The following is a 26,484-nucleotide window of genomic DNA, read 5'->3' as shown; positions in this document are numbered from 1 at the left end:
ATCTAATTTTTACCGTCTCTTTTTCTGACGGGAAAGAGGTTACTCTTAGGTTGCTATAATTAAATAGAAAGGTGTAAGAAAGAGTGAAAAGCCCCGTCCGTGTTAAACTACCACAAGATCAATTGAAGAATTATGTTAGAAAGAATTTCTAGTTCTGTTTTTTACGTATAGTCTTCAATCACTGTAAACTACTTTTTACTGTTAAGCACCGCGCAGACGCTAAAAGTCGACCATCTTTTTCCGCGGCATTAGTCAGCGCAGATCAGAAATAAATTACTGGGTTTCTCAAAAAGTTTTTCTCTAGAATTTTTTCCATGCCTTCTTCTTATAAAAGATTTCACTTCGAAGAAAAAGAAGTGAAGGAAAAAAGTCCATTTTCTTATCTCGGTCCTCACAGCGGACACGCTTCAAAGGAGGGTTGAATGGGCTATTTTTTCACTTATAAAGAACAGGGGTGGGAGAAGGAGAAAGGGCAGTATTATGTTAAAAGAAACGATAGTCAGGAGGGTGTAGGAAGAAAAACTTTTCTACCTCATGCTCGTCTTTATAAAAATTGAGTCGTTAATACATCGGTTCGTAACAACATTTCTGAGAAGCACAGCTTGTCTCTCGTATATAACTTTCTTTACTGCACTCCAGTGCCTTAGTGGCAGAATTTGTTCGTGTGTTTCCTCGCGTAAGAGGAGAAAGTTTTCTCGTAAGTAGGTTAAAAGTTTGTAATTTATTTTCCTTTTTAGATTTATTTTGTTCACGGTAAAATGTATGTAAAATAATCACAAAAATTTTCAAATTCGAGGTAAGACTTTTTTTTCAAAAACTACATTACCTTTATAGTGATACGTGTGTTTTTAATGATGAATCTTAATTACCGTGTATCTTAATTACCTTGTATAAAATTATGTATCTTAATTACCGTGTATCTTAATTACCGTATAACGCGCAATTTTAATACAAAAAAAAATAGAGACTGAAATTTACGGGTGTGCGTTACACGCCAGATATAAAATGATATATTTAAAAATAAGGAAAACATGAGCATACAAAAGTATGATTTTTACGTGCCCCTAATTGCTGGAGATTCTGGCGATTTTCTGGGACCCAGATCTCCACACTCACTGTCTTCTACTATAGGCCATTTTGTTGCTTCTTTCCGCAAAGCACATTCATTTTCTGGCATATTAATTATTGCGATATCATTTTTCTTTCACTCATGAATGGAGCTTTTACCAATACGAAACGACCCTGCCGCAGCACGATTTCCATTTTCTTTCTCAAATTGAATGACTTTGCATTTGAAACTAGCACTACATTCTTTACTTCCTTGTACGAAGTAAAAAGGAAGTATTGTAATCGCGAAAAGTTTCAGGCAGCATATTTCAACGAAAATATCCATTTTGACCGCTATCGAATGCAATTTAACGATGTTTTTGCGTGGCATGTGTACGTAAGGACAGAATAAAAGACTCTTTTCCTCCAAAAAATTATAAAACTGCTTTAAAATGAATTCTGAAGAGAATTTTTCGTGGCGTCTGTACGAACGTACGTACGTATCTCGCATAACTCAAAAACGATAGCCTCAGGATGTTGAAATTTTGTATATAGGACTACTATAACATGTAGAGGCACAATTCCTTCATGCTAGAGGCACAATTCCTGAAGGACGATGCAAGCTTTTCAGCCTGATGGACAAAAAAAAACAATTACACGTTTCTCCTATAAAGAAGGAATTAACACACTTTGTTGAGTGCAGAGGAAAGCAAGTGCCTCTCCTTAATTCAGTGACGCACCATTAAATGGAGAGACGGTCGGAAACGTGTTGACTATTAGCTACAGATGCTTCTCAATTTACGAGGGAGTTAGGTCCTGATAAATCTATCGTAAGCAGAAAGTATATTTAAGCAGAAAATGCATTTAAGTAACCTACCCTTTAAGGTATTACGACTTAGCCTAGCCTGTCATAAATGTCCTCAAACGACTTCCAGTGCGCCAGATTAAAATGAAAAAAACATTAAGCCTATTTTATATAGTTTTGAATATCTCATATAATTCATGGCTGTTGTGTATAAAGTGATAAACAGTTTGATTCTATGTAGAAATCACCATTAATCTATATATAATCCTCGCTGCTTTATTGAAATCACTTCCGTTCCAAACATAGTTTGAGTTTCTTAAGCGGCTGAATTAAGTAGATAGCAATTTCGCAAATAAAATAATAACTAACAGCTAATTCAATAATCAATCCTAAAATAATAATTAAGTATTCATTCTAAAAATAACTATTTACTCAATTTTGAAATTTTTTTTTTTTTTTTTTTTTTTTTTTTTTTTTTTTTTATAAAAATATATTTTTCTTGGTGAAATCTTAGCTCTTACAGACAGATAATGTATATGCTAAAAATAAACTATTTACTCAATTTTGAAATTCATTTCTTAATTTTTTATAAAAATATTTTTATAATTATGCCCTTGGTAAAATTTTAGCTCTTAATAGTTATTCTATTTGTGCTTCATAGTGTTCAACACCAGTTTTCACCAGTTTTTCAATTGTAGTCTCAGTTTCATGAAACTACGTAGCCTTTTCTAACGTGCTGATAAGCACGTTACAGTTCAAGAGTTTTTCTTAGAATTAATTAAGTGTGCATTTCTAGATTTAACTAATGTTGGAATAATATCATTTTTGTGTGTGTATCACGGAAGAGTTCTTTTAACACTTCCATTGTCAGTTTTTATGTACGTTGTCTCAATATTTTTACAAACTGAAACACATTATAAAAATGAATCTTCATAACTTCCCTCACTGATATCTCAAACATTAGTTACGCTTGCAGTTTCCCTGAGACTTCTCATAAGAGCCATATTTTGAAAACAGTTTTAACCGATTTTAAGAAGGATTTAATAAGCTTATCTTTTAGGAGAGACTTCGAAGTGCTGACGTTTCCGCAAAATCCAATTCCGTTCACCATTTTTTGAACATCCTTTTCGTAATGGCATTTGAAAGTTTATATAAACCCTACTCTAAAGGCTGAATGTGAGAAGTTGTATCTGAAGCAAACGATGTTGTTCCTATATTTAATAAATTTTAAAAAAATTTCCAGTGATTTATTGGAACGTCAGAACTTAGGCTTCTAAACAGCTGAAATATATCCCTTTGTCTATTTAGTCGACGTGCCACTTCATGATTACAAGTATAGCTTTTACTTCAGCCTATACTTATCATTTCCTTTCCATTCAAAAATTGTTAATGTAGTGTATCTAAGAAGGGTTTCATGAACTTTGCGTATGACTCTTCGTGAACATAATGTGAATACCTCAAAGGGAAACTTTTGGGTGTGAAACCTTAAAAATTGAGATACAGAAGTTGCACTTCTACTTGCTAGCAGATATTCGCAAAGACACTTCACTCATTTAGAATGACTCCAGAGGATTGTTTTCCTTATGATAAGGAAGTTCTGCTCCTTTGAAGTGGAGCGCAGACAGAGAACTCTGAAAACAGTGTTTCACTGTTACAGTGATCGTAAGATAGGAAGTACCTAAAAGATAAACCCGTGGTCCACAATAGGTTAAATGGATGAACTACGAAAAGCTTTGATAAGTACAGGTAGAATAATCTGGCTCTGAAGAATCAGTTTTTTCGAAATCTGGGTTTTATAGGCGGCGGATATGAGTTTCATAAACGGCGAATTTTATAATACATTTGTCGTAGTTCTTGCAAACTAGAGAGTAATAAGCGACTAAGTATATTAACCGGTGAGTTTAGCTAGCGCCAGCCCCTGTATCTAGAAGTGCGCTGCGCTTAAAAAATATCTATAAAATACTAAATTTAAACTCATTGCCAACTGGTGAAGATGCTGCATTTATAACGGAACATTCATTTCTCTTGCTTTTATTGAGGTAGAAGACTTCATCATTCGTAGAGAGCTTAATAACCATAATGATGTCATTATGAACTAGACATCATCAACTTGAAGATGTCAAGTTTTAATTGCTATGATTATTTCTTTCTTCCATTACGTGTTTCTTTAACAAACAAGATCTTCACAAATAAATAAACACACGAAGAGTTATTGCATTATAAGTATTTCTAGCTTAGAAAACTGAACCCACTTTTTCGGCACTATTTACCACGATTTATGCCACAAAGCATACCACAATGCGTGTTACCTAAAGTATACTACAAAGCTAACAAATAAATACAAAGCACAGTAAGACTCCAAAGGAAAAAAACAGAAGAAACCTGGAAAAAAAGATTTAAAAATGTAAATTCAGAAATTTTATTATTATTTGTTTAATTTCTGTTTTACATCATTTTAGTTTTGTTGTAGTATTTGCATGGAACATATGGCAACGACTTGATAACTTAGGATGTGATGTATGTTCTTGTGTATTTTTTCCATAGTGAAATTGAGAGGTTGCATAACTTTTGGGAGTAGCGCCCAAATGTCGCAATAGTATCATAAACATAGTAAATTTCAAAGAGTGATTATCTTTATTCTATCACGTTTTACTGTGTATATTTTTGGATGAAGATCTAATTAATGCATAGTTTAATGAATTCAAATGAAAGATCAGATTTAAAATTCTGCATGAGTACTATATTGTGTATATTTAAGCAATAAATTGTGCAATTCTGCATCATTTATCAAAAAAAAATATTCTTTATTAAATGGCTTCTTTTTTGTTGAAAGATTGGAAAAGGATTTCAACTTTCTTTACATCTACCGCTCCGTATGTGATTAAGTTAACTGACTCAAAATCTTCCCAGCATTTATTTAGCATTTTGAATGAAATTGCCGTCTACTGAAAGAATAATGTAATCGCTATAATTGCGTTAGCTCGCGCGAAAAATTCCACCTGCTCCCAGCTTTAGAATATTTGATATTTATAGCGCGTGACTTTTTCTCTGTGCATGAGAAATGCCATCTGTGATCCTGTGATATCGTTTTCATTTTTAATTAAATTGAGGAAAAATATGAAATCGCATCGTATTATACGTAAGATCTATGTATTAACTAGCAGTTTAAAGAGGATTAGCTGAAAAAATGGAAATCGCGAATCTTGAATGGTCTCGTGTATAATATTGTTTTTACGTTTTTCCGAAAGGATGTTATTCTTATAGAAAAAACTTATACACGTCTGAACTCTAATTGTAATTTCTGCTGTTTCTGTACGTTCGCGAATAGCAATTTTAGTTTAGTGATTCTTTTGATTGCAATTATGAAAAGGCCAACCTATTATTCTGGATAATGTTTTCATTCTTTTTCGTCTTATTAATAAAATGTTACAGTTTTCATCCAGAAAGAGTAAGATAACATTAAATTTAAAAAAAGAGAGTTTTATTGAAAAAAAATTGTAAGGATTTGTTTACTTTTATCTAACCAGTTATGTTAAATAGCTTTACTTCCATTACTCTTTTCCATTTTCCTGCCAAAAAGCAAATTTTAGTTCGCACGTAATCAAACGAGGGGCAAAGAGACAGTATTTAACGGAAGCGTTTTCAGCCTGAATGCTACATTACTAATTGAATTCTGCCTTGCGTTATTCTTGTCATTAGAACTTGTCACCACGGCAAAAGTTGGAGCCAAACTGTACGTTATTCATTCTGTGCAGACTTTCGCTACGATTTAACGTAGCTTTAATTTGAATTCATTACTTTTAGAGTTACGTCATAAATGCTGGCTGGTTTCATAAGCACAGGAAGTGCCGTCTGTTAAATTACTAAGTTTTAATAAAAGGGTCTTTTACACCCTTCTGACATTCTCTGTCTGATTACTGGACTTAAAGACAAGTCACTCAGTTTCCGCATAAGTCTCTGTTAGTTTATGCTGCCCAAAGGGAGACTCTACAAGTGCTAAATTATTCTAGCTATATAAAGTCGATATATCTGTTTAATTAAGTTAATGAAAAATATTCAGTTATTATGTTTTATTATTTAAAATTAAGCCGAATCAGATTAAATATTCATTTTTATTTCAATTGACATTTGTGGCCACAATTCACTTAGCATTCTAATCGTGCCTATTTTCAGAATATTTACATTTTTGTTATTGTTGCGACAGGAAGAAAATACGAAGCAGAGATAGAGTCAAAGTGTATAGTTATTTCAATATGGAAGCTTATTAGGGGGACTCATACACCTTAAAACCCATAAGATCTTCGAATGTGTGACTGTTACAAAATGAAGTTTAAGTGTATGTATGAGTTTGTTTAAGGTGTATGAGCCCCCTTAAGAGAAAGATTTCGGTTCAGGAAATTTTAAGTTGCAAATTAACTACCTCATCATCTTTAAGTAAAAGTCATATCATATTGATAAATCTAGAAATATCTTAGTCCGGAAAATGTTATTACTATTTTTAGAATAGAGAGGGGGAATACCCAAATTCAAATATAGAATTAACTAATTTAAGTTATTTTTATTTACATTTTTTACCTTATACATATAAAGAAGTATACGGTAGTCCTGTGTATATATAGTCACGCATCCTATATGTAATATACAACGGAATAATATCCGAATCATGTATTTATTACTTCTTGAGTGCACGAAGTGTTTGCTATGTCATCCAAGAAAATCCAGGTGATAAACCTTTGTAAATGTATATATCTCCTGTGGAAACGAAAGAGGGGAAAAAAGAAAGTTGGAAGAAAAAGGATGCTAAAGGCCCAGCATGGCTTCTTGAGATATTGCCCTTACACCTTTTTTCGCAACATATTTTTTTATAGCAGGTTGTTTATTTCTTTTGAGAGCTACTTTTTCCTCGTAACCTTCACTGTGTACTGATTGATAATAAGAAAGAAAAAATAACCAGTTAGTAAGGTGTCTTCAAGTTCTGATATCTCCTTTGTTTTTGCTCCTCTCAGCTTTGCTTTATTATTTGTTTCGTGGTCGATAAAAGACCTAAAAAGCCGAAGATTCTTCTGGCTGTATTGTTATGTTCGAGTGCGCCATATTTGGCGATTTTTTACTCCTTCGTGCAGATAACTTGAGCCACAAGAATCGCGTAGCATCTTAATCGATATGTGTTAAAAGTTTTCTTTTTCGGGGAGGGGTGTAATCACAGCTAATTTGTACACGTTCTTTATTTTAGGTACAAAATGTAAGCTTAATTTTTCTGAACTTCATTCTTGTTACAGAATACGAGAAATTCTCATAACTTCGTGAGTTATTTTCTTCCCAAATTTCGTTGTTCTTGTTAATTATTCGTTAATTTCATTGAGTGCTTTTGGAACTGATACTCCATTTGAATATTGAAAAATCTATCTGAGAATCACTAGGGGAAAAGAACTTGAAACAAAAGCAAAAAATCTAATGGGCTTACCCACATGACTTGCTTTTACGGCCTATTAAATTTGACACTTTTTTTTTTTTTTTTTTTTTTTTTTGCTGCACTTCATTTAAACTTATTCCCTCGAATTATTCTAGCTTAATTAACCGATGCCTCGAGGCAGGTTGAAAATGTCATCAAAAACTGCAAATTTTGAAATTAAGTATTCCGATCAATTTCACATACAAGAATCAAGTATGAAACTTCACCAAATAAAAGTACAGAAACCAGAAGACCGCATTGAATATAGCTGCTTTGTATGTAAAAATACAAAGCATGTAAATGTAGATTTCATTATTTGTCGAAAATTATTTTTTTTTTATCTAATATTGCCCGAACATGAATATTTTCATCATTAAACACACTTCTGTCATTGGAAGTATATGACTACGACCAACAATTGCAAAATTAAAAGCCGGGCAACAACCCTATATATATATGATTTGGGGTATTATTAAAAAACGTCTGTAATAATATATATATATTGTTTCACAAGAATATAGTACTTATGCTCTTAGAATTTAAATGATATTGTAAATTAGTTCGCAGCAATAATTATATTTTATTTTTGCAGTTAAAATTTCTTCATTAAATTTTTAATTTATTACCTTTGTACGAATAGAGAATATTTGTTATTATAGCCATTAGGTATTATAGAAGTCCCATACACAAAATTTCAACGACCTACAGCAAATCGTTTTTGAGTTTTGGGAGATACATACGACATATGTAAAGACGTTGTACGTATCCAAATGATCAGAAGGTTGTTGATGCTTGTTCCTTGATCTATTGCACCAAGATATTTTACTGTACATTTATTTACAATTTATTTACAAGTCGTATGCCACCTGGCATGTTTACAAGCGTTATGCCTCCTGGCATGTACATGATAGACATATTCTGCCACCTGGCATGTGAATTGATACATCATTCTAGTTTTCTGCCACCTGACAGATACGATGCAATTACCTCAATTAGCGGTAATACGCCCGACATTTTGGCGTGTCCGCTTCCCTTACGTTCTGTAACACAACTAACTTTTTGTGCGGTGCGCCCTCTGGGCACAAATCACCGCAATCACCGAGGAGGCCAAAACATCCTCCTCCCCCCCCCGATGAATTACATTCATCTTAATACAATCTTCAATATATGCAAACAAGTAAATGAAAAATATAGAAACTGAAAACATACAAAAATCTTCAAAAAGTATAAAATTACATGTTACACTTACCAATCTTCTAGCAAAACATCTTATATCTTACTATATTGAAACGTTAACTATGAGGGTTAAACTAGAACAAACAAATAAAATTATTAGTAGAATAAGAAATGAAAATAATAATAAAACATATTCAATATAAACCAAACACTTAAGTTAATGTTCTTCAACTGGTAAAAGACACAGTTTGGTAATAGGACGTTTAATGTCCCCGTGCACAGTTTTTAGTCTAACCACTCGGACATTATTGTCTCTTCCAGGAAACACTTCTATTACTCGCCCGAGTTTCCAACGTAATGAAGGCATATTATCTTCTTTAATGAGAACCAAGTCATTTAGACGAATATTTCTGCTAGGCTGTCTCCATTTGCTACGCTGCTGTAGTTGGCACAGGTACTCTTTAGACCACCGCTTCCAAAACCCTTCGAACATCTGCTGTGTTAGTTGCCATCTTTGCAATGGAGACACTCGTACTTCGGTTAAATCTTGTTCCGGAACAGCTGTTAAAGAAGTCCCTATAATAAAGTGTCCAGGAGTCAAAGCTGTCAAATCATTGGGATCACTGGAGACCGGTGTTATTGGCCTCGAATTTAAGCATGCTTCAATTTGTGCAATTAGAGTTAGAAACTCTTCATAAGTCAAAATTTGAGTTCCAACACATTTCTTTAGATGCAGCTTCATAGATCTAACAGCTGCCACCCATATACCGCCATGATGTGGAGCAGCTGGCGGGTTGAATATCCACCTTATGTTTTCATTTGCTAACCACCTTTGAAATTCTGAAGCCTTCCGTAACTCATAGGCGGTAAGCATACCAGATTGCTTTTCACAAGCGGATTTACAGTTGTTCACGAAGCGCAGAACATAAGCCATTATTCCCAGTACTTTGGTTAAATTTCCGTACAGTTCAAGATTTAGTAACGGTTCTGTAGACTCCACAAGTGTTTTCAAAGTAACACATTTTCGCTCTTCACTAACGTTTTGCAAGTCAGCTTCGGTATTCATTTCGTTTATGTGATGTCGAATATCTACTTCTGAAAGCCAGGGTAGCCCAGAAAACCAATCACTATCATTAATTAGAGCTTCAGCATCCATGCCCCTCGTAAGTTTATCAGCAGGGTTTGTCTTCCCACTGCAAAAGTACCAGTTGTTTAAAATTGTTTTCTCCTTGATTTCTATCACACGATTTCTAACAAATTGTTTCCACTCGTTGGCAGATCCCTTGATCCAGTGAATGCAAATTTGGGAATCAGTCCAGTAAAATATATTTCCTTTATCCAACTGCGGAAATATCGATTGCAAATACGAACCTAATCTTGCAGAAATTAATGTTCCCAAAAGTTCAAGCCTAGGGAGTGTTACCCTTTTTAATGGAGCCAAACGGGATTTCGACACTATGAAACTTGTTTTACATTTATTTTTCTTCTTAAATCTAAAATATGCTACGGCACCATAACACTTGGGACTGGCATCAGAAAATATGTGAACTTCTATAAACTTCCAACACATATCACTGAAGTACTGTCTGGAAATTTCGAAAAACTTTATTTTTTCAACTTCTTTTAACCATTCCTGAAATATGAATTCTGTATCAAGGGGAACACTTTCGTCCCATTGAATACCCTTTTCCCACATAGTTTGCATTAAGAGTTTAATTCGAACAGTAAATGGATTCATAATTCCCAAGGGATCAAACAGCATACCACATGCTGCTAAAATGATGCGTTTAGTTACTTTGAGATTTTGTAACTTCTCAAACTGAGATACATCTATTTTCAAATTATCATTGACATTGTCCCAGATAAGACCTAAAACTTTCAACGGTACCAAAGAGTCTTCAGATGTTTCACGAGAGTCAATTCCATTAAGTTTCCATAGTTCATTCAGCTCAAGTGAGTTTGAAACCCAGCTACGTAAATTCATACTGGCCTCGCTAAGAATGAAAATCATGTCCTTGCTTAAATGTAAGGCCTTTGCTACATTAACTGTCCCAGAAATTAAATCATCTACGTAAAGCTCTTTTAACATACTGCATGCCTCTTCGTAGGCATCTTCATACTTTTTTAAATGCAGTCTTACTGTAGCTGTTAATAAATAAGGTGAGCACTTGACCCCGAAAGGAACTCGATTGTGTTGAAGAACTTGTAAGTTGGAATTACTGTGATCGAGATTTGACCCTTCTTCATTTATCCACAAAAACTTTAAAAAATCCCTATCTTCTTTAGCTAAGCCTACCTCTAAAAATGCACGCTGAATGTTGGCACAAAACGCAATTGAATGTACCCTGAGTTTAATGATAATCTTTAGCAAATCAGGATTAAATTAGGTCCGCTTTCCAAACAATCATTAAGTGATAAATTTCCCTTACTTTTAGAAGAAGCGTCAAAAACTATTAGAACCTTTGTAGAATCCTTCTGCTCGCGCACTACCGCGTGATGAGGCATGTAATACCCCGTTTTCAAACTACTATTTAAATACGTATCTACCCGTTCCACTATACCATCTCTCAAGTGTTCATTAATTATCTCATTATATTTTAAATATAGCTCGCTATTTTTCTGAAACTTATTATTTAAAAATTGTAAACGCTGTTTCGCGATTTCATAATTGTTATTTAAACCTTCAACACCCTCTTTCCACAATAATCGAGTTTCATACCTTTTATTCTTGTAAGTTGTATTTCGTTCAAATGACTCTAAAATTTCTTTATCTGATAGAGATATTTCTTTATCCGAACTTATCCCAATTGCTTCTAATTCACATAATTTTTTAACTCTTTCATAATCTAAGTCCTCATTTACAACAGTTATATGATTAACTCTTGCGTCCTTACACTTTGATCCTTCGTCCTTGCCTTGAATCACAAAACCGAAAGTGCTTTCTGTTGCGACTAATTTTTTACAAATCTTCACGTTTCGTTCTCCTAAAATTTCCCAAATATAATCCGAACCTATTAATACTTGAATTTCGTCACTCGTACCAGCATCTGCTAATTCTATTCCCTTCTCAAACGCTATCTGTCGTATCCACCGAGAAGGAACTTTTACTTGCCCTAGTGTTATAGAATCAATGACTATTGCGTTAATTTTTATCTTTTTATTGGGATGGTTTACATTTTGCAGTACGATTTCTACGATGTCATACAAGCGCTCTTTTGCATCTTTGCATCCAAATGTGAAAATGATAAGCGCTTCTTTATTAATAATTTTCAACCCCAGTGAATCAACCACTTCTCGTAAGATGAATGACTTTGTTGACCCTGAATCTAGCATACAACGTAATACCTTTTCGTTCCCCCCTTTACACCTAACTGCTGCCGAAAACGTCTGTAAAAGAACGGAAGTCGGTGGTTTAATTTTATTATTTTCATTACATAAGAGCGAAAGAGAAGCTTCAGGGATTGGCGTTTGTTTTGTCTGATTGGAAGTATCCGTCTCTAAATCTTTCGATGCGGCGTCACATATTAACGAATTATGTAAACCTTGGACATTGCACAGTCTGCATTTTTCATCTTTATGATCACAGAAACGCCTTGGATGCCCTTTCGAAAAGCAAATAAAACATAAACCTCGATCCATTAATGCCTTTCGGCGAGCGTTTAAATCAAGTGCGCAATCATGATTCATATGACAAGCAGATACACAAAATATGCAGACATTTTGATTCTCTTTCTTAGGCGGGGTAGAGAACTTTCGATTTGGATTAAAATGTGATTTTTGAAAGTATTTAGAGGGAGTTTCGCTTTGACTAGTTAATACCGAAGCACCTTGCTTATTCGTACTGTAATCATTTCTTTTAGAATGCATGTAAGATTTATTTTGATAACCTTGATGGGAACTTTTGTTTCGTATTGATGCTTCATTTACATCAAGATTCTTAGAACGCGCTAACATCATTGATGTTTCCCTACATTCCACTTCCGTTTTCAAGAACGTTAGTAGTTCATTAACATCGAAATTTTGTTTATCACTTCTTTTCCTAGTGAATTCTAGAGTTAAATTCTCGGGTATTAACTTTAACAAAATAGGGGATAATAAATGTCCATAAGAACCACTAGTAACATTTAAAGAATTTAAATTCCTTATTTGTATTTCTATATCGTCATAAAGCTTCCTCAAAGAAGCCGTATTTCCGGAATATTTTACAGGTTCTAAACTCAACAATTTATTCATATGCGCATTAATTAGCAGGTCATCTCTGCCGAAACGGTTTTTTAGTATATCAACAGCCACCGTATAGTTTTCACTAGTAAATGTTAATCCACTAATAGCATTTAAAGCTAAACCTCCCAAAAGCGATTTTAAATAACAAAACTTGTCAACCGAACTGAGACTTTCGTTTTGGTGAATGGAATTACTAAACTGATTCCAGAATTCAAGCCAAGAACAAGGATCACCGTAATATTTTGTAATCGTTAATTTTGGCAATTTTAAAGTATTAACTTCACAAGTTTTCAACTTCGTGGATATAGTTTCCTCACTAGAATTTCTAGATTCAACTTTACACGCGTTTTTTCTTAATTTTTCCTGAATTTTATATTTAAAACTTATAATTCTTTCCTGATATTCCTGCGCGGAAATTACTTCTGTTTCCAACTCCTGTTCCGTAATTATAAGTTTTTCAATCTCAGAATCGTATTGTTTCAACAACTGCGATTTTTCAAGTAACATTTCGAGTAATTCTTTTAATTTCTCATTCGCGGTTTCACCCTCTTCTAACAATGCAGAATCTATTTTACTCATCAACTTAGTAGTTTAGCTACGCGTCACCGTACGCAACTTCTTTGCCTTATTAATAGCCTCCATTTTACCATTAGATTCTATCAACTATAATAATCACCAAGATTTTTATTCAACAATTCTATTCAAAACTGGAAAAATGAAAAAGGGACTACCTCGAATTTCTTCGCGTTAAATCCTAGCTTTTCAGTCATGAACTCACTCATTTTCTTCGTCCATTCTTCATCTCCACAAATCAAGTCCGGTGTCACCAGAAAAAATGTACGTATCCAAATGATCAGAAGGTTGTTGATGCTTGTTCCTTGATCTATTGCACCAAGATATTTTACTGTACATTTATTTAAAATTTATTTACAAGTCGTATGCCACCTGGCATGTTTACAAGCGTTATGCCTCCTGGCATGTACATGATAGACATATTCTGCCACCTGGCATGTGAATTGATACATCATTCTAGTTTTCTGCCACCTGACAGATACGATGCAATTACCTCAATTAGCGGTAATACGCCCGACATTTTGGCGTGTCCGCTTCCCTTACGTTCTGTAACGCAACTAACTTTTTGTGCGGTGCGCCCTCTGGGCACAAATCACCGCAATCACCGAGGAGGCCAAAACAGACGTTACAAAAAATACTCTTTTGAATCTAGTTTAAATTCAGTTAACAACATCCAATTACAGTCTGTTTTAAGAATAAAATTCTTTTACTGTATCCGTGCGTACAGATGTCACACAAAAACAAAATCGTCCACATGGATTCAGGAATGTCAAAAATGGATATTTTCGTTAAAATAGTATACTTGAAATTTTTCGATACTCCCTCTACTTCTTATAAGGAAGTAAAAATAAAACGCCGGAGAGCGTAACAGTTGTGTATGCATGTACATATGTGTTTAGGAAGATAATACGACATTTGTATTAACAGTAGTAATTATGTAAGCGTCTTATGCGTATGAAATGCCTAAACTGCCAGATTTGATAATTTCCCAGTCGAGTTAATAGCATCGCATCATAACAATGCGTAATGCGACGCGAAACAAAGGTTAAATTGTAGAAAATAATAGCATTTAGGGATATTAGAAGCTATAATTAACCTGTCATTGTGGTTCTCACATTAAATGTTCATTTTTAAGTGAGAAACACGAAAAACAAGTGATGACTTTGGCGGGATTTAAACTTCGAAACTCCCGATTGCTAATCGGACGTGCTTCTTGTTACATCAGAGGGCATGAAGTAAAGAAGGATAAACATTCTTTGCATTCTTCCTTGCTGACAGAGTGACTGCGGAGGAGAAGACCGAATTGATGATATATCGTCTACCGCTTTTTAGTTCGAACGCCACCAGCAGGGATATTGGGTATTTATTTCGGAGCAGGACACGTGAAAAACAGAGATGACCTCTCCGGAATTAGACTTACTCCGGATCTCCTGACACGCTTCGAATTATGAAAAATCTTTACATTCTTACACCTGCAGCAAATTTTATTACTTCATTTATTAGTATCTTATTTGGTATGATCTCAGAATGGCGAATTCCGATTAAATCACAGCATATACGTTTGCACCACACTGCTGACTTTATTTTTCGTAGTTAAATTATATATTGCCACCAATGCGATAAGATCTTTTTTCAAGAAAGTGGAGGATATTCCAGCAATTAATATGTGAATCTATATCTAGTTTTCTGCTGCCACCATTATCTAGAAAACTTTCATGAACGAGCGAATAGTTCTCTAGTGTGAAAAGAAGAAGACAAATTAAAACGCGAAAATGTTTTCAGTTTCTGTAGCTAGCAGGGTAAAAAATGTAAAATTCTGAATTCTTCGGTATTACTTGAATGTTGTATTATTTCAGTACTACATTAGCTAAATAAGAAATAGTTTTCTTAAAATAAATTGAAGATTATGTTTATTATTATGTTCATTATGATTATTGTAGAGCTATTGTGTCGCATGTTTTATTTACGACAGTGATTCTGAACATTTGCACATGTAAACACTCACCCTGAAAGGAAATAAAATTTCAGTTAACTCATTATGTAATATCTACAATGCCATAAACGGCTGCATAAATTCTGTACATGAATTCACTTACAATTCGTGACAAAAAGCTGATAATTAGTTCTTGATAACAACGAAACTGTAAAGCAAAAAAAAAAAAAAGGTGTAGACACCACATGACATCCTTGTACGGCCTATTAAATTATACGTATGTTTTGCTGCATTTCATTTAAACTAATTTCGTTAGAGATATGTTTCTCATTCAATTAATTCAGTTCTCACTTCGAGGTAGAGCAAAAATACATAAATACTCAAAACAACTTCATTAAAAATTTAAAAATATAGAAAAACATAAAACACCGAATACAGTTAAAACAGTTAAAAAAAGCAATTTTTACAATTGAAATTAGAGTTTCTACGCGAAAACAAGCACTTCGGCCACCGGCAAGAAGGCAGAGTTTTCGGTGCACAAAACTGAAAGTTTATGTTTGGTCCCACTCGGCAAAAGGACACTGAAGGTGCAGAAACGGACTTAGTTCACTATTCTTCTAAGCTTCTGTGTAAATAAATGGCTGCTTCGTTAGTCTTTGACGCACGTAACCAACTTTTAAATTGTTGATAATTCAACAACTATTGCATGCAGGTAAACTAAAGGCATAAACCGGAACATAATTCAATCACTTTAAAAGCAAAAAATGCACAATTTACCATTAAAGATATATATATATATATATATAAATAAAGCTAATTAAAGTTTTAAATTATGAAAATTCAATTGTAAAAAAATTAAACGATTAATTATTGCCGCGAACTAATTTGCAATATCATTCAAATTCAGAAAGCATAAGTAAATTAAGTGCAAGCACCTAAATACGTGATAAAATATATAATAATCCAAAAATTTTCTCTTTAAAACTTAAAAAAAAATGTTAACTAATATATATATATACCTGTTCTGCATATATACATTCGGTGAGACCGATTGCAACCAAAACGGGAGGGGCACAACTACATGTTGTAGCATACAAAATTTCAACGTTGTAAGACTACTCGTTTTTTATTTATGCTAGATACGTACGTACCTGCAAACGTCACAAAAAAATCTCTTCTAAATCCATTTTTAATCCGTTTAGAAAGAAGAGTCCTTTATTCTATCCGTATATACAGATATCACGCAAAATCATCGCTCAGATTAACTCAAGAGCGGTTGTAATGGATATTTTCATTGAAATATGATATGATACCCGAAATTTTTCGCGATTACAATACTTTCTTTACTTCGTATAAGGAAGTAAAAGGTTATAAATATGACATATTAGCGTTTAAGTATGCATACAGTTACTAAACATCAAATAACACTAGATTATTAGATTGGTTAATTAGATGGTGAGCGTTACTAAACATCAAATAACACGAGAATTTGAAGTCCATCTGATACCTATTTAGAAATAACTGCCATAAGCGCGCTGTAGTGAATGAAATGTAAAATACTATTTTTATATACTACAGCAATTTGCATGTAGGTGAACAAAACAGAATGGAAGCAAAAACAATTACTGAACGAAACAAGAACAAAATAATCATTTATTCTTTGTACAAAATAGTAGCTATGAAATCTCTATGAAGAGTACTGTTTTCTGTCATTTTAGAATCTAATAAAATAAATTGTCCTCTTCCAAAAACAGTTTTAGTATTCTATGTACGTTCTAGAAAATTAAAGCTCTTAACACTTAAAAAAAAAAGAAAGAGAGAAAGACTTTCACTGCAAAAAAAGAATGTAAATTGAATGCGAATAAAAATGGTCTTTTTAAAATTCAAGAGCGACGAAAATGCGCATATAAATTTTAACCGTTGTGTAAAAATACCATACTTTCATTTGCGGAATTTTTAGAACTGGCGCTTTAGCTAACTGAGAAGGCCTTTTAAAAAATGGTTTTATGTTTTCCTCGTATTTCTGAACTCGGAATTAAGGTTAATGCCTTAAACGAGCATTTCCTGCATAAAACTATATTCTTTCAGGTCCTTTCAGGTTTCCAATGAGCACTTAATTCTCTCTGCAGAACACTGGACCAAAGGTGCCATGCTGGTATTCCTAAACCAAACTTCAGGAATATAAGTTCTTTCTCTCCTTTTCCTCCTCACTTATTGGCAAAGTATTATAAACTACATGCCTAAAAAATGAAACATCATATACTTATTTTATATTCTATTTTTATTTTATAATAAAATTATTTTGAGATTAGTTACGCACGGGAATAATCTTATCACCTGAATGAAATACTTTGTAATTAATTTTATACTTTTCTTAGAAGCAATAATCAAAATCCAAATCATCAGTATGCTCCAGGATGTCTATGTGTGATTCATGAACAATATATGTGTAACATGAAATATACAAGATTATTCAGAATTCCATGCAGTAGTTTAAAATTTCGTAATAAATAAACATGCATAACTAAATGTAATTTTACAGTAGCAATTTTTTCTAGTGAAACAGAAGCAACCCCTTTATTTTTATTTATTTCACAAATGCCCCACCTTTGTTGATGCTACAAATAGCTCATCAGCATCCATTCTGTCCCATACGTGTGCCAGTATAGTACGTTCACCCACAACCACGTCATCTTTGATCTGGTTGAGAAGATCCTGGACCTTAGCGGAAAGCGGAAGCACATACACAGTAACCTTGACCAATGTCTCAAGAAAAAAGCCACATGGTATTAAATCCGATGACCCGGATAGTCAGCGCATTAATGGGTCATCTCCTTGCAATATTGATACCGATTTCTTAATATCACCAACAGGATTAATTAGCGTTTGAGGAGTAATTTGTTTTCTCCAACTAATATATTCTTCAAATTATTCGGAAATCATTGGAAGATTCGAAGATCGTTGGAAGAAAAATTTCGCCATGCAGCAGCTTTCGAACACATCGTAAATCTTCTATGGAATTCAAATTGGGAACCATTGGCTGGCCAATTTCTTTGCTCATCAGTACTGTCAAGAGATTCATCAGCCAGGTTTCTTCAGTATCTCTGAGCATATGCAAAGCATCACAGGGAGGGGAGGAGTACGTCCATTGATCATTATTTTCGCCATTAATCACGTGTTCACAGCCGTAACTGTAGTATTTCTTGAAGTTGTTTCATATTCCTGGTTCCGTTCAGATGTAAACGCATCTAGGTTTAGGTCTTAAGGTGAATGTTAAGTGGTCACTAAGAAACCACGCTTTCATTGTTTTAAGGCTCCAGTTCTGATCTTTGTTGGACAAATTCAAACAAGCCTTCTTTTATCATGTGGTCATTGAAGCATAAACCATTGGCTTTATGACATAGAGGCGTTTCTTGTTGTGTAGGGCTTTCAGCAAATAATTGGTTACGATAGGTTGTTGTCTATTGGCTGTTGTGTGAGGTTCTAGCTCGGCTGATTATGATTCTATGATATTAGATTTTAGACAGATGGCTAAACCTCTTTGCTTCGAAAATTCTTCCAAATGATACTTCGGGTCATCAAAAATATTTTGACTTGATAAATGCTAAACACAAGTGCTGAATTTCAGAACTTCGTGGAGAAGCTTTTTTTGTGCAAATAATTTTCCATAGTTTCGGATTACATCCTGCCATTATTTGCATTTCAGAGACAGATTGATTAAATAAGGCTATGTAATGATAATTGTATTTGCTCTCTGCTCGCTGGATGGAAACATAACCAATCTGATTGGTTACTTCATGAAATATCATGATTTGGATGTGTGTAAGGATAATATTGGACGTCAGTGTATTTGGTCTTTTCTTGAATTTTTATTACTGCCATATTTTTTTAGTTAGAATTACAATATAGCAACCATCTCTTTTATTGTAACCCAGTCTAATATCGAATAAAATGTATTAACATTGACTAGATGTTTAATAATTTATATTTATTCATCTTATAATATTTGCTTCAGAATTTCACGCTATTATGATCAAATATCTATTTAATCTCGAATATTTGCTGATAAAGGCAAATAGAACTTTCTGAGTTTATAATCAAATATAACTATTAAGGCTGTTTTAAAAGTCAAATGCTTTGGCGGAGATTTTAAAAGAGTTTGTTCTTAATATAAGTATTAAATAAATAATAGATCTTTTTATATGAGAATGAATTGGAGACAGCGAATCATTCTTTGAAACCTGAAATGATTTAAGGATATTAAAAATTCATAATAGCAATCGCAAATTATTTTTTAAATTATGTGTTGGAGTTTGAATGTTTGAGCGAAAATGTAAATTACACTATTTAATACTCCTTCTCTTTGAATTCAGATTGCTTTACTTTAAGTTTGAAACTTTATTTAAAAATCACTGAAATAGTTTGGGATCTGTATAATGTTAATTTCAGGAGAATAATTTATCGTAGCTTTTCGGAATTCATTTCGTAACAACTCAAATATGGAAAGTTTCTGTACAATTCTTTTAATTTTGAAATAAGTGTACTTGAAAAAATATTTATCGCTTGGAAGTTCATAATTGAATGAGTGATTTTAATTCTAAATAAATAAAATATTCATTCATTTCCGTGTGTAAATATTAATTGTAATTATCTATTAAATTAATCAAAATAAAATATTCACGAGCAACCACTTTTTTCCCTCATAATGCAAAATGGCCATTTTTCAAGTACTCTTCATTCCTAGTGGCATTCACAAGAGAATGGGAAATTTAAGTACAATTTGCCTTCCAATTATTGGAAGTAACTATCTTAGTACAGTGGTTCTTACCATAGCACGGTTCCATAAAGGTAATAAAAAATGGTTGTAATTAGATGATCGTTTGACATGAGAAGTAGTCATGGCTCTCAGTTTTACAAAAAGACGGCTATAGCACATATATCTTTTTTTATAACGTATATGACAGTTAGACGAACACGAACAATTTATTCTCTTTTAAACTCCTTCATTTACATGCTACAATTCTCAGTGCTTGGAGTTAATACCTCTAATATTGAGAAAATTTTATAAACTTCACATTCGTTAACTATTAATAAAATTTGAAATCATACAGATTTCTTAGTCGCGTGCTCAAGTGCGTGGACTTGCTTGAAATTTCAAGTGCTATATTGACTAGTGTTTCAGTTTCATAGGCTGCCTTGGCATTGTTTTCTCTGCAACGTTTTCGCCCGCGAATTTCTTGGCTAATACCCTGAGATATAATCAAATACTTTAATAGGTATTGTTCGTGTTATAAAGAGATAACGTGTCAAAACTAATAAATAATCTTTGATTAAAATTTGTCTGAACAAATTCTTGTGAGGCCCACCAGCGGTAAAGTTAGTGAACACTGGTAGTTAGGTCTGAGGTTCGAATCCCGCGAATAAGCTGGCTGCATGAAGCGTTTTCATGATTTTCCTCATGCTTAACTTGTATACGATCCAGTTCCCCTAAACGTTCTCCACGAAGGCATCGCTTCCCTTAGGCAGATAGCCCTTGATTGATTCGCCTTAATCAAATCAATCAAAGCACTTCAAATGAAATTATCGTATTATTCTCAGGATGATAATTGACGAGGTTCCCTTAAATTCTTTTTTTAAATTCTATTTCATAAGTATACCCTTAGCTTGCATTTTTATTAATGTTTATTTCAAATTTCTCTCTTTCTTCCTTTCTTTTCTCTTTTTTTTTTTTTTTTTTTTTTTTTTTTTGAGTATTCTAGCATTTGTGTAAGCTTGCCGTAAATGATTTTGCACTGTTCATAATTTACAAGCAGTATTAAATTTATATTCTCATTATTAATGAATTTATTATTAATTACTACCACTATCAGCAATTTATTTTACGTCTTGAGATTTTTAGTTTTCTATGTCACTAACTTACGTGGGCATTGAATTTTGCAAAATTTTAAATATTCTTTATCTCCTTAACGGATCGTTCTACCAAATAAAAAAGCTTTTAACTTTTCCACGATTAACTTATTCATGTAACCGTTTTGTTCTGTTTCATTCATAAATAAAGCCTCTTTTCAATTAAATGCCACAGAAATATTTTATGTTGGTCTTTTAATACCTTTGTTAAGTTTTTTTCTTTTGGTTTAGATTAAATATTTGCATTAATTGATGTTTTCTTTATAATTGAGATTCTCTGAAAATTGCATTTAAACACATACCTCTTAAGTTTATATTTTTTTAATGTGCTGCTTTCCCCAAGGTGTCCAGGGAGTTTCCCAAAATTTCCCCCAAGGAGTTTCCCAAAATTTCCCCCAAGGAGTTTCCCAAAATTTCCCCCAAGGAGTTTCCCAAAATTTCCCCCAAGGAGTTTCCCAAAATTTCCCCCAAGGAGTTTCGTGAAGCTTTTAATGTACCAGAGATTATTAAAGAACTTGCATACTGCCTGTTAAAAAAATATTGCTTTCAACAACAGTTTCTATTCGCATTAATATGTTTTAAGAGGCGTATTTTTGGATGTCAAAAGATATGAATGAGAACACTTTTATAGCGATCCTCAAAATCAAAGAGATACATTAAACAAAATATAGATGAGTATTGATAGAAATCTTTAATTAATAGCATAATGGCTTAAAATTTGTGAAAGGGAATTTTTTGTAGTAAAGTACATTATTTGCTTCAAGATGTTTGGCTTCGAAATCTGTGTTTCATATAGCAAATACGATCTCTGATTTATTCTTGCAGTCATATGTCATATGCTACTTACCTGCGAAATTTCAAATTCTTAAACATTGCAAGTATGCAGATATTTTTTCTGCATGTTATGATTAGTAATTTTGTTACTTTAATACATATTATTAATATACTCATGCTATACTTATAGTAATTTTGGATTGCCACAGGAGAGGTCCAATACTGTAAACAGCTTGAAACTTAAGCGTATTGAATCACTTTCGGTAGTGATCCTTAATGGAGCCTTCTATATTGGTTGTCACTATACGGCATTTAATGTGACCTTCATAGTATACCTTAAATGCTCAGTAAGATTCAAATCTGGCACCTTCGATATGGTGCTACTGAATCAGTATAGTGTTTACTGATTCATTTCTGGGTAACCAGTGACAGGGTTGGTTATCATGGTTGTACGAATCATCACTGCCGGGTCATCTGAAACATTACCGAGTACGTAAAGCCGCTGCTAAATTCAGTATGGGCTCAAATTCAGCGAATGGGCTTAGTTCATGTGGTTTTCTCCTGTACAGAGCCAGTTTCCCTTAATTCTTCTATGATGGCATGCCTTTACTAGCAGGTATCCCTTTCATGATTTGCCTTAGTCATCAGTTAACTTGCCAACTAACCCTCACCATCGGGGGAATAGTCATGAACGGATACAAATACTCTGCTTTAAGTTTTTCACACGTGGTTAATTTACATAAGTTAATTAAATAAGACTGCATTAGCCATAGAGATTTTACCATATTATAACAGAACGAATCTCGCATCATGAGAAAACCAAAACTAGTTTGCACTATTTTCACACATGGTAGTCCTTCTGCTCGAATCAATCAACCATGCTACAAGGCTCCAGTTATAAATTTTCAATGTTATATTAAAGATATTTGTGTTCTCTCATATGAAGCAGCTTATTTGAACTCATTGCTCCAGTTATCCATGTTTGCAGACGACTACCAAACTCCATGGAATGTAAGCAGTGTAGTATGCTGCTATTTTCCATGGTAGTTTGAACAACACAAACTCTGAAGTAGGTCTAATGATGACATTTTTTGGCGCTTGTCTGGTGTATTGCTTAATATTATACTGATGTTAGGCGGTATATGTTTGTAAGATAATGACTAAAATTCACTATGTATTGTGGTGTACTGTAGAATATCTTACTCCTGTGTTTCATTTGTGATGTTATTTGGAACAACATTCTCCAAATTTACTGGATTATCATGTCTTACAGAATCACTTAGGCCCATCTTGCCTAGCCTGCGAATACCTACAGTTTTCACACTACGCTAAAATTCATCCGTAATTATTTTATATTCCTGCTAAAGACACACAAGGGCATTCGTTTTTTCCGAGATAAGACTTCCCCTTTCTTCTGGCCTGTCTGTCTTCGTACGCATAATCCATGTCTATCAAGCCTAGTCTAAGCTCAGATGCTGAGATCTGAAACTGTTACGCTTACGTTCGTCATTCGGTTGTAACAATGGCTGTGCAGAGGAGAGCATTTAAAACTTACAGTAAGCTTACGTAATAGTTTGGTAGTTTACTGATTTCATTCATTCATTTCCGTTAGGTTCTTTTCTCTAAGCAAGTAAAACTCACTGAATAGTTTATTGGCTAAATATTATTATCAGGCTATTTGGAATGACATCAGTGTTCTCTTAAAATATTTTAATTTTTTCCCGAATAATCAACAGTTTGTGTAAATTGTAAGGATTATGTTAATTTTATTAACAGTTAAATTTTAAGTTCATTTCCTATCGATTCTTAACTTCAACTTACTACTTCCGGCCAGAATATTAGAATATTAGAGCCCTGCATTATACTATAAAACGGTCTACTATAAAACGGCGTTTCACTTTTCAGATTGTTGCCACCAAATATTAGAGCCCTGCATTATATTTAAAGATATTAAATGATGAAGAATCTGCATGAATGTATGTTTCTCGCATTGTGAAAAAACACCTAGAGGCATTAAATTTTGAATAACGTAGCCCTCTACTCGAACATGGCCATCTGGAAGCCCCAATTTGGAATTTGTTTTATTATCGATTTCATATTTTGTAACACTTCGACGAACTCAACGATTTCAAAGCGAGCAACGGGAACACCGTAAGAAAAAAAAAAGTGATATTGATGTTGAATTGAATTTTGTGGTTAAGTGCGAAGAACATGATATTTAATAAATAAAGCAATACACAAAACATTAAAAAAATGCCCGTTTGGGCGTAATATAAAATCTGAAAGCTTTCAGATTTTTTTTAAATGCAATATGTTAATATTGCATTTCCGGAAGAATGATTCACGTCTGAACACATAATGAGGAGGAGCGGTTATTTAAACCGCGAAGTTCTTCGGTCTTAGCGAGAGAGTTACCAGGTATTCTGTCTGCACGCGTCCGCCTTTTTAGGCTTCTCTCTCGTAAGCTATTATTACGCTCGGCCGTACTTTAGGCCCTTGATAGCTTCACAGTCTATTAACGTTAAGGGGCCAACTCTGCTAGAATCTTAATAGCTTCGGCTATATCTTTTTTTTTTTTTTTTTTTTTTTTTTTTTTTTTTTTTTTTAGTTTAGTTTAGTTTTAGTTTATTTCTTAGTCTCTTAAGTTCAAGCCCAAGTGTCGGCTTTTATTGTACACTCCAAGACGGAGTTCTGTTAAATCTTATTTGAGTAATAAAAGGTTATTTTACCCTTATATCTTGTTGTTTCCTGTCACACGAACTCAAGCGATTATTCGCTTATCAGTTCTTAAGATTCTTCACTTCCAACAGTAACTTAGAATTTACAAAGTGAGGAACTCTACAAAATAATGACTATTTGGAATAATTTAACATGTCAGAGCTCTTAGACTTACATCAACAAAACTTAATTAATCGATTTCCAACGTGTAATTACTGCAAATTGTTGGAACTATCCGTCTGATAGATCTTCTACTACTGAGTTAACCTTTAACGGTTTCTCTATTTAGCAAATATTTCTTTTCCCTTTCCGTTCTTTTTTAAGTAAATGAATTGTTTCGAAGAGGCTTTATTTCCCGTAACCAACTTTCTCTTAAACTTTCCACGATATCTTAATCTTGGGAAATCACGACAGAAAACTCTCAGGTATAAGCGAACTCTATTTCTCCACTCCGCGGAAGAGAATGCCGCTATCGGCTGCGTGATTTGTCATCGTAGCGGGAGACCACATATCACTCCGCCTCTGCAGTTAAACTGATTTAGAGTGATAGCAGATACCTCGGAGGAAAGATTTCTTTTTATTATTTCAGTTCTTTTGTTTCTATTTTCGCCCCTGGTGAGGGTATATGCCCGTTATTACATTTCGACGCCTCAGGAGCATAAAGTAAGATAAAGTGGAACTTAGGAAACCAGTATTTCCGAAGCTTGCTTTGGCGAGAACATTTTCTCTGCTAGCAGTAGTTATTGTAATTTAATATCGTATTGCTGTAGGAAAAACCGCAGAAGTAGACTAGAATTATTTAATGAAGGAGAAATACGGTGTCTCCGGAATGTAACATGTTGAAAATAAAAAAAAAGACTTACTTTTCATCTCTAATGAGTTGTTCATGTTTTCTGTTATTCTACAAATCACTAACTAATTATCGTTGTTAGTTTTCATTTGCTGAATTGGATCTCGTCTGTCCGTTATTTGTCTAAAATTAAATTATGCTTCTAAAGACGTTTTAATGATACATATGCGAGTTATTTATGATCGCTTTCTTAATGAGTTTCGGAATTCATGACTGTTTATTTTTCTGTTTTTGCTTTTTTTGGGATATTTTAGAAAAAAATTATTGTTGGCTGAAAATCTGATGGTATTTAATGTTTTGTTAATCTTTAGACTAACAGCGTAATCGTAAGAGAATTTTTGCCCTTGAGTGTACCTGTAGTTTAACCTTTTACATTCTAGCTCTCTTAGTGAACTTCGTATGGATTTATTTATTTTTATCTAACCAGTTACTTTATGTTAAATAGCTTTACTGTCATTCTTTCTTTCCGTTTTCCTACCAGAATGTTAATTTTTAGTTCGCGCATATTCAGATGAGGGAGGAAAAAAATAATACTTAAAGGAAGGTTTTAGATTGATTAATCAGAGCGTGTTCCGCCTGCTGAAGGCCACGTTATTAGTTGTAATTCTATAATAGCAGTTTGTCTTTGGCGCTGCGTAATTCTTGCCAATAGGGCTTGTTGCGCGTTCTGCGTAGTCTTTGGGTTATTTATTTAGTTTTAATTTGAAGTTTCTCCATAAACGCTGGCTGTTTCTGTAAGCACATGAAGTGCCTTCTGTTAAATTATTGAGCTCTTAATAAAGGGTCTTTTACATCCTCCTTAAGTTCTCTTAGACATAGCATTAAGCCGCTTACACGTCTATTCGAGGATTTGCCACAAGTTGCACTTAGTTACAGGCACAATCACTGCAACTTTTAGGTTTGTATGATTTGCTAAATCAAGTTCGTATTCCTTGTTTTATTTAAAAATATTATGTTTAATATTTTTCTTTTATTCAAACGTATACTCGTTTTCGTATATCTCAATTATTTTTATTCTTCTGTTA

General features: G+C 33.5%; 1 protein-coding gene across 1 annotated transcript in view; it reads left to right on the top strand.

Moving 5' to 3' along the window:
- Window positions 1-26,484, top strand: part of LOC118195683 (semaphorin-2A-like) — a 625,034-nt gene that overhangs the window by 499,458 nt on the left and 99,092 nt on the right. The window lies entirely within an intron of this gene.

Source organism: Stegodyphus dumicola, chromosome 10, assembly GCF_044657685.1.
Source record: "Stegodyphus dumicola isolate Sdum_Otavi_A_Nest chromosome 10, ASM4465768v1".
Lineage (NCBI taxonomy): Eukaryota > Metazoa > Arthropoda > Arachnida > Araneae > Eresidae > Stegodyphus > Stegodyphus dumicola.
The sequence above is the reverse complement of the archived record's forward strand: the minus strand, read 5'-3'. Positions and strand labels throughout refer to the sequence as shown.